Source organism: Seriola lalandi, unplaced genomic scaffold, assembly GCF_002814215.2.
Source record: "Seriola lalandi dorsalis isolate HSWRI2012SDOR001 ecotype SW California unplaced genomic scaffold, Sedor1 jcf7180002052130, whole genome shotgun sequence".
In the NCBI taxonomy this organism is placed as follows: Eukaryota; Metazoa; Chordata; class Actinopteri; order Carangiformes; family Carangidae; genus Seriola; species Seriola lalandi.
In genome coordinates, this window is record NW_019522683.1 from 244,485 (window position 1) to 253,205 (window position 8,721).

The window sequence follows — 8,721 nt, forward strand, 5'->3', positions numbered from 1 at the left end:
CCTCCAAAGGTTGTGGATTGAAAAGATTTTCATATTTCATAAGAGCTTTGCACACTTAAAGACTGGAACAGCGAGAGGGTATGGCATTGATAAACCAAGGCTTTTTGAATGCACTTAGGCTGGATACTGCTCTCTCTTTCCCACACACAAACACACACGTTCTCACACACTTACATTTCTCTCCACCTCTTGTTTCTCCTTCTCTCTCTCAACACTTTGCCTGTGTTTTGTGAGAGCAGGGTAACAAATCGCAGTGGCACCGATGTGTGAGATGCAGGGTGACGTCAGCACTGAACGTCTGGGTTCAGATGTGAATCTTACGCCCGAGGTCAACACCCCATATATCACAACATCTCCTGTGTAAACACTGCCAGCTGCCAGGAGCAGAATTACATGAGAAACTGCTTGTCAGCAAATGATGTGTGGTTTTTGTCATCTTTGTAAGAAAATGATGAGAGAGGCAAGGAACGTTTGTGGATTTTTATCTTTACATAGAAATGTTTATGAAGTTAATTTTGTAGCTGCCGCTTTGAGTTTTTGGGGCACCAAATGCCACTTGAGCTCTGTGTTATTTCCACTCTAGCTCTCCTTCGGCCCTTTGCCCAACAAGCAGTTCCTCTAGGCTGCGTGAATGAGGTCATTTTATTCGGCTGAGAGTGCAAACCATGCGCTTTCTAAATGTGGTGACTTGTTCGCACCTTCAGCTGTGTGTACAACAATAAGTTCCATCAGGCTGTAAAATATGTTCATCTGGACTCACACAAACTGGAGACATGACATTATGCTTCCACTAACCACAAACAAATGACAGTGAGAGTCAAGCTTAGTTGCTATGGACATATGGAAATGATGTCAAATGAATACTTGACCTCCAGCAGGTTAGAATATCAGTTTTGTTCTTTTAAAAAAGTACTAGAGAAAGTATTTTCCTTATCCTTCCTCATTATGTAGTAGATATCTGCAGCATCTAATGTAGAGTTGAACAGTTATTGGACTAACTTGAATCTTCTGCAATTATTTTGAAAATCATTTTTGTTTGATTGTTGCTTAGATGTGTGACAACCTTACAATAATGTCAATTATTTCCCATATTGAGCCTCCACACCCTGCAAACAAACGCTGACCACTCCCTTTGATTCACTCTCACCATTTTCTTCTTTTCTTTCACACAAAGCAGATCAACTCATGCATGCACATGAACAACACCAACGTTGGCAGACACACACACGCACACACACACACACAAACACACACACACACACACACACACACACACACACACACACACACACAAGCAGGCTATCCCTCATTGCACTTTCCTACAACTGCTCAGTGAAGCACAACTTTAAGTTCCACATCTCACAACCTAGACAAACATATTTATTCATGATTCCTGAGCAGGGAGGGGCAGACTGCTAACGCTGCTTGACAGGACAGGCATATTTCTGTGTCTGGATGGATTGTGCACGCCTGCGTTCGGTTGTACAACATGTACTGTGGCTCTGCCCATAAACACCAGGGCTTTGGTAGACACCCAGTTCCTTTATAAAATGATGTTCGGATGCCAATGACATCCTGTCAGCAGACATTGTAATGATTTTACGTACATTCAAGTGTAGACAAGAAGAGGGCTGTGACTTGAAAAGTCAGTCTCTGTGTATTTTCTTTGTAATTATCAAGATTTCAAAATGATAGTGCTTTCAGTGTGTCTGCAATGTCGATTATAGACGGATCTCTACAGTGTGTCCTTCACTCTCACTTGTCAACTTCTCACTGGAATTGGCACACACGTTGTTATGTAATCTTAAGCACATACACTAATAAGAAATAGAGCAAAAAACACACAGTTGACACACACAATTAACACACAAGAAGAGAGAGAGAGAGAGAGAGAGAGAGAGAGAGAGAGAGAGAGTTATATGAGAAGATTGATGCCAATCTTCTGACTTAGCTTAGCTTAGCACAATGACTGAGGACAGGGGGAAACAGCTACTCTGGCTCTCTTTAAGGTGAGAAAACCTGCCTACCTGCATCTTTAAAGTTCACTTATTAACAATTTATACCTAGTTTTTAACATTTGTATAAAACATTTTGTACAAAAAACGCAAAGAGCAAAAATGACAATTCACCATTTTACGAGGGATTATGTGCTGCACTATTTCCTTAGTCAACCAGGGGACCGTACAGGAAGTTACTGCTCCCTGCCACAATATGGTCTGACACTGTTTTGTGAGATTTTTGTGGCATTGTAATCAGAGAGTTCAGGTCAATTAGAAGGATTTCGTTCCCTTTGGACAGAGCCAGGCTAGCTGTTTGCCCCTGTTTCCAGTCTTTGTGCTAAGCTAAGCTACCTGGCTGCCGGCTGCAGCTTGAGCGTGATATCACTCCTCTCATCTAACTCTCTGTCAGAAAACAAATGAAAAAGTCTCTATTCCAGAAATTTAAGACAACAACTGCATGTAGCAATAGAACATCTGATCATGGTGTTTCAAAAACTTCAAATGGAAAAACATATTCAAAAACTTCCTAAGTTACTCCAAAACAAAACAAACAAACCAAAATGTATGGTTCTCCAAACATTTTGACTCTCAAATTAAGGGAGAGGGGGACGCTGACCATGTATGAAAAGTGATCAAGGATAGACTGTTGAGACTCAGCCCTAACCTCCTCCTCACCGCTCAACAATCCTGTCATTATTCCTTCCCCACCATGGTGGGCCTGGAATTTTCCCTGCAAAACAGAACAAAACAACAACAACAAAAGATAATAATACACGGTGACGTTCTAATTTTGCAAGAAGGAAGTTGTAAAAAAAGAGCAGGAGTTTGTTTTCTCTATGTCTCCCCTTGTGATCCACCCAGCAGCATCAAGCCATTTACTGTGGGAAAACGAATGAAACAGACCTGCAAACCGTTCATTTAATGGGAGACAGAGACAAAACAGACCCATGTACATTTGTCATAGCTTGCTCATTATTTGGTAAAAGGAACAAAGATCTCTTTGTGGTGCCCGTTCTCCTCGGCTGACATTTCATAGTGAGAGTATTGACGTCCAGGAGCAACAGACAGTTTGCATTGCTCTTGCCATTTCAAACAAGCAGTGTTTTCTTTTTGCCCCTGAGTTGCTTTAAACAAACTGACCAGGTAGCTGGCTCTGCATGTTCCAGCTAGACTCCACATCTGCTGCATCCTGCTGATCTGTGAAACAGAAAAGTCTGCAGTCATTCTTCACATCCCACAAATTCCTTTTCTTTTTTTTTTCTTACACAGATAAATTGTATCATCTTTCATCCCAGGGATACAGATTATTATCAGATCAGTTCAAGTTTGAATGTAAAGGTTTTGTTTAGGCTGTATGAGGAGTAATGTACCCCACATGTCTCTCTCTTTCTCTTTCTTTCAGGTCACAGGTGCTTCACAGCTGCTATGGAAGAAAGCATCTGAAATCCAGGAGGATGTTGGAGAAGATACAGTGGGCAGGGAAGGGCAGAGAGGTGCAGAGTGGATCCAGCCTCTGCACCGGCTGTGGTGGGGAGGGTTCCTGGCACCGTGATTTGATGCACAAAGAGAAACAAAAATCACATTGCCAGGGATTTCCACTCCTTCACAGCTCAGCAGATGACCCGGCCGCATCATTATATTTCCACTGTGGGATGCTTTTGTCTTTAGTCTCCTTCGCTGTTCTGTTTTTTCAGTTGATATCTGATTCGGGATGTTGCTATGGAGTCAAAGGAATAAATATTGGAGAGGTTAGACGGATATTGTGATCAACTCTCTCAGTGGACTTCAAGAGGTTAAGTTGTGGGATCAGACTGTCACACGGAAAACTGCGAAAGAATACGTCTCCCTTAAAAAGTGTCAAAATGCATTTGAGGCTGCAGTTAAATGCGCAGCTGTCTGGAATTTATACTGTCTTCACTGTTCTCTCCTTTTAAATCAGCCAGGGAGTCAATGTTAATGCATATGAGAGCCACACAGCATCACACCATAGAGCACATTTTTGCAGGGAGATCATGTTTCAGCTCTTGGATTTTAAATTTATAAACAAGGAGACAATTTTGATGTTTAAAATTAAGACTAGGATCCTCCGCTGGCAGCACATTGACACGCCATATGAGTGAGCCCTATTGAGGGCGAAGCAATCCTCAGCGACATAAGCACTGCAGACTGACTTTGTAACCCACCAAACTTCACCACTGAGCAGTCACATAAAGGTCTGCATGAGTCTCTGTTTCCTCAAAAGCCAGCCACCCACTTGCTAAAGGCACAGAGCTTAGCTAATTGGTGAGCATTGATCCCTGCTATGTGTTGTTCACAGTGGCTAAGTTCAGTGCCTGAGGTGAAATAGTTGATTCGACGGAGGGGATTTGTTCCGGTGAATGGAAAGAACCTGATGATCTCGGATATGAAGAAAGGAGGAGGGAGAAGGAGAGTGAGAAAAGTGACGAGACATTAGGTGGAGAAAGAGGGAGGGAGGCTGGGATGTGAGAGGACAGAGAGACTGAAGGTCTTACGTGGAGTTAAATGTGTTTCTGTGGACCAAATGTAGGTCTTGATTGTGCAATACAGTTCATACGTGAGACGAGCTGCGTATTTTTTTTTTTGTTTGCCTGAAGCAACAACTGTCTTATCTAACCTTATGCATCTGGAAAGAATTATCATGCATGCCAAATATATTTGAAAGCATTTTAATGAGACAGTTTGACCCAGGTTTAATGTGGACTTAAAAATGCCACAGGTTGCATTGAGATTTTAGGAATGTGGTGCTAAATGTCAGCTCTGCGTGAGCATGCCCAGGTTATATCCAACTTCCAAGTTAGCTCAGGACCAGTATGTCAGTGCCATACGGCAGCCTGGACTCACGTGTTATAGAGGAACCCTGCATACACTTGGACAGTAACCTTAGCCAATTAGTAAAATATATTAAGTTGCCAATGAATGGACAAATGGATAAACTTTTTTTTTTTTTTTTTTTTTACAAGATTATAGTTTTAAAAGGAGTCACATGGACACATAAAAAGTCAGCTGAAAACCAGTTTGGAATGGAACTAATGTTTAGCTTAATTAGCTAGGTGGCTAATTAAGTTGATCAAATCTGCCCTGTGGCAGTTGTCATCTGGTTGTCAGCAAGAAATTATAAGTCTGCTTTTGTAAGTCTCTGTCTGAAATCAAGGAACCATTGTTATAAAAATTACTAAGAATTTCAAGTTTGTCACGATTCTCATTGTAAGCCGTTTCTGTGCAGTGCAAGGTCTAGCGGCAGTAATTGAAGGGAAGACAGGGCATAACGGTCAATTTACCCTGCCAGAGGTTGTTGTCTTGTTTGTTGTCACAGCTCTTACACTGCATGTTAAATACCATGTAATCTTTTTTGTTGGATTAAAAAATGCCTTCTGTTTTAGCATGCAGACGGCACCCTGCATTGTCAAATGATGTCTGGGCTGTGCCCTCCCGTGCCTACTGAACTGGTATCAGTGTTTTACCTGAAAACTGGCTCAGTTCAGCAGGAACAGGAGTGGAGCCCTCTTTCTAGCAAGATCCTGTCCCGTGTTCTCTCACCAACTCCCAGTGAGCACGTGGCAAGACAGCCCAGCCCAGATTCAGCATTTCGGTTGCTGTATTCAATTGACCACACCCAACACAGAGCTGCATGGGATGTTAGCCTCAAGCTCCTGGCCCTGATGAAAATCAAACCCGAGCCTTCAAACCTGTCAGACGACGCCACTGAGCCCTGAAGTGTATGCAAAGCAGAGCAGCTTGAGTGCGATGACTGTCCCTTTCTTTGCTAAAATATGAATGTTTCATAAGCAGATTTACCATTTTTTGCGTAATAGGTAGGTCCTGGCGTCCTGAGCCTTTGTGTGAATACTGTTACATACTGATGCAGTCAATCTTATTCTGCTCAGCCTTCATGTTTATTTCAGCATTCTTCCTTCAACAAGGCTACAAACACGTCTCTCACTCTCTCACGCTTCTGTCTCTCTCTCTCTCTGACTCCCTCTCCGGTTCTGTCTTTCTATGCTGTCAAAGGCCAGACTGAGACTGGAGTTCATTGTGAGGTAATCCCAGTGAAATGTCTGCTATGCCTGTGTAATTGATGTCACCCAGCAGTCCCCATTATCAGTGATTGGGAATGTGTGCAATGCTCCTTCCTCCCCACTCTCCAGATAACTCAGCCACCAAAGGAGAAGTGCTTCATCTTGAAGATATTCATACCCACAGGAAAATGGAAGCTCGTTAGCAAGCATGATGAATCTGCTCTTATCCAGCAACTCCACTGATCGTGGTTGGCACCACAAAATTATATTTCTGTAACTTCGAATTTCTGCAGATAAATGTTCCACGCAAACCCTTGAGGAGATTACCCCAAGAATTGTTAGAAAGTTGTTTTTTCATTGTGTCAGCGGTGTGATATTGTCTTCAGGTCATTGTTCAGCCAGGTGGTGCCACTGAGAAGTTCCCTATGATTTGTGTAAGCATTTAATTAAATTGAATGAGGAGGACAACGGTGCATGAAGTGAGTAACTCTAAATGTCAGTAGGTTTCTAACTACTTCCAACCGTTTGGAGTATGATTTATTTTGATGATACCAGTGTAACCAATATTTCATTCCATTACTAATCTAGCTACAATTTAATGCAATAAAGTTTGAGTGAGCCTGAGAAAGAAGTAGCATTGTTTTTTATTCAGTACCGTAAGATAACATCATTTATCCCCAAGAGGCAAACATGTTGCAGCAGGAAAGACCAAAGGTGGAGACAAAAACAAAAAAGGTCATCAAAGTGTGAGAACATCTCTGTGGTGCTGAGAAACTAAGAAAAGATGGTTTTAATTACACATAATTACCACAATGTTGTGTTTTTGGGTTGCTCTGTCTTTACAAGAGTGACCTCAGTCTTGAGGAGACTGAGGTCATGAGGTCAGTCGAGGGGGTTTAAGAAACCACAAGTTCCCGTTTGTCACTGGGGGATATTTGATAAGACTATTCTCAGTGTGTTCAGTTTTGACTGCTATTAAGCCAATTCATAAATAAAAGATTTGTTATTTCCCAATCTGAATTTTATAGACAGCTGAAAAAAAAGGGATCAAAATTGATGCAGCAGCCATTTCTTCTTCCTTGTCAGAAACTGTCACCTACATTACCCACAATGCAACTTGAAATTCAAACTTGTAGTCCTCAGACCCAAGCCAAGTATTTTTCATACATGCTGTAGAACTCCCCAAGACCTATGAAAAGACTTTGTTGTATAAAATTGGTGTATTGCCCTTTTAATGACAAAATGTTGTTTATGGGTTGAGAGTATTTTCCTACTTAAAGGTCCTTTAAGCCATTACAAAACCCCACTGGTTTGAAAAAAAGCCTCTAAAATAGGACTTTTAACCCTAAGAAATGTTGATATTGTGCCAATACATGGTTTTGGTTTTCTGGGATTAAATGGTGGAAAATAAAATTTACAGACAATGTAAATGACCAGTTAAGTGGAAAAAAAAATCAAATGTTTAAAAAAAAATCCAAAATTGAACCCGTAACTGGGGACTTGAACTTTTGACCTCATTGCTGCTTATTGTCACTGTTGCAGCAAACAAATGGCAGTTAACTGCAAAAATTCAAAACCTCAACTTTCTATTTGAGTTACATCTGGTTGCCTGTTATATACAGTGAATCAATACTGACAAAACACAGTCGCTAGTTTTCATGAAAACCCACTCACACATCCACAGAGATGTATACCCAGACCAAAGCCTCCAGTTCTCCTTTTAGTCACCATAGCGATGTCAATATCCCTTTCATCTTCAGGCCTCAAAGGCTGACCAGATTTCATGATGCGGCTGCTTTATTGAGCCTGATCTGCTTTTGTTGCCCCCTCTGCCATTCAATCAGCATCCATGTGGTTCTGGCCCGTGGCTGTGAGCTTGCGTGCGTAATTTGGTTTAGAGCTGAGCGGGAACATCTGTTCTACAAAGCCTCAGCTCCTTCCGTTCCTCAGGCCTCATGGAAAAAAACCGAGGCTGGCGGTGAGGCCACTGCTGCAGCACAGGTCCTCCAAACCTGCGAGTCACAACCTCGAGTCCAAACCCTCTCAGTAATAATCTCAGCAGTGACAGAAGAAGAGTGACAGCTATTTGAAAAGCAGACTTCAAATGTGTGAAGTGACAGGGATTAAGACTATGCTTAATTGATTTCATATGTACAGCAGGAGGATTAAAATGGGACAAAGTGTTCAAAGAACAGATATATGATGTGAATACAGACTGTGTACAGTTATGACATTAAATATTGTTAGTGTTCTGTCATTCATTTTTTACTGCACACTAATTTTAAAAACAAATGTATTATCATGAAAAAGATTTTCACTAATTAATACTTATGAATATCATTGATGACCAGATGACCTGTGATAACTTTGGTGATCCTTTGACTTTTCTTCTAGCCTCATCATCATGTCAGAATTTCAATTTGTCTTATACATTATATTAGCAAATATTAGCATGCTAACTTGCTAAACTAAGATGGTGAACATGGTAAACATTTTACCTGCTTAACGGTCACATGCGAGCACGGTCACTGTGAACATGTGAGCATACTGAGCACAGAGCAGCTAGCATACCTGTTGATTCTTAGCCTTGTACCCTGCAGATTCCATCTTCAAGAAAACCTGCATCCTCACTTTGGAAACTTTTGGAAACCAAAGCCAAATCATCACCCTTGGAACATCTTTCA

The 8,721-nt window shown here is 41.4% G+C and overlaps 1 long non-coding RNA gene across 1 annotated transcript in view; it reads left to right on the forward strand.

The window, feature by feature from the left end:
• Positions 1-6,668, forward strand: part of LOC147819556 (uncharacterized) — an 11,596-nt gene extending 4,928 nt beyond the window's left edge. Inside the window, exon 2 of the long non-coding RNA XR_015436817.1 lies at positions 3,403-6,668. This is a non-coding gene — a long non-coding RNA (uncharacterized LOC147819556). The remainder of the gene's footprint in view (positions 1-3,402) is intronic.
• Positions 6,669-8,721: the final 2,053 nt, after the last annotated feature.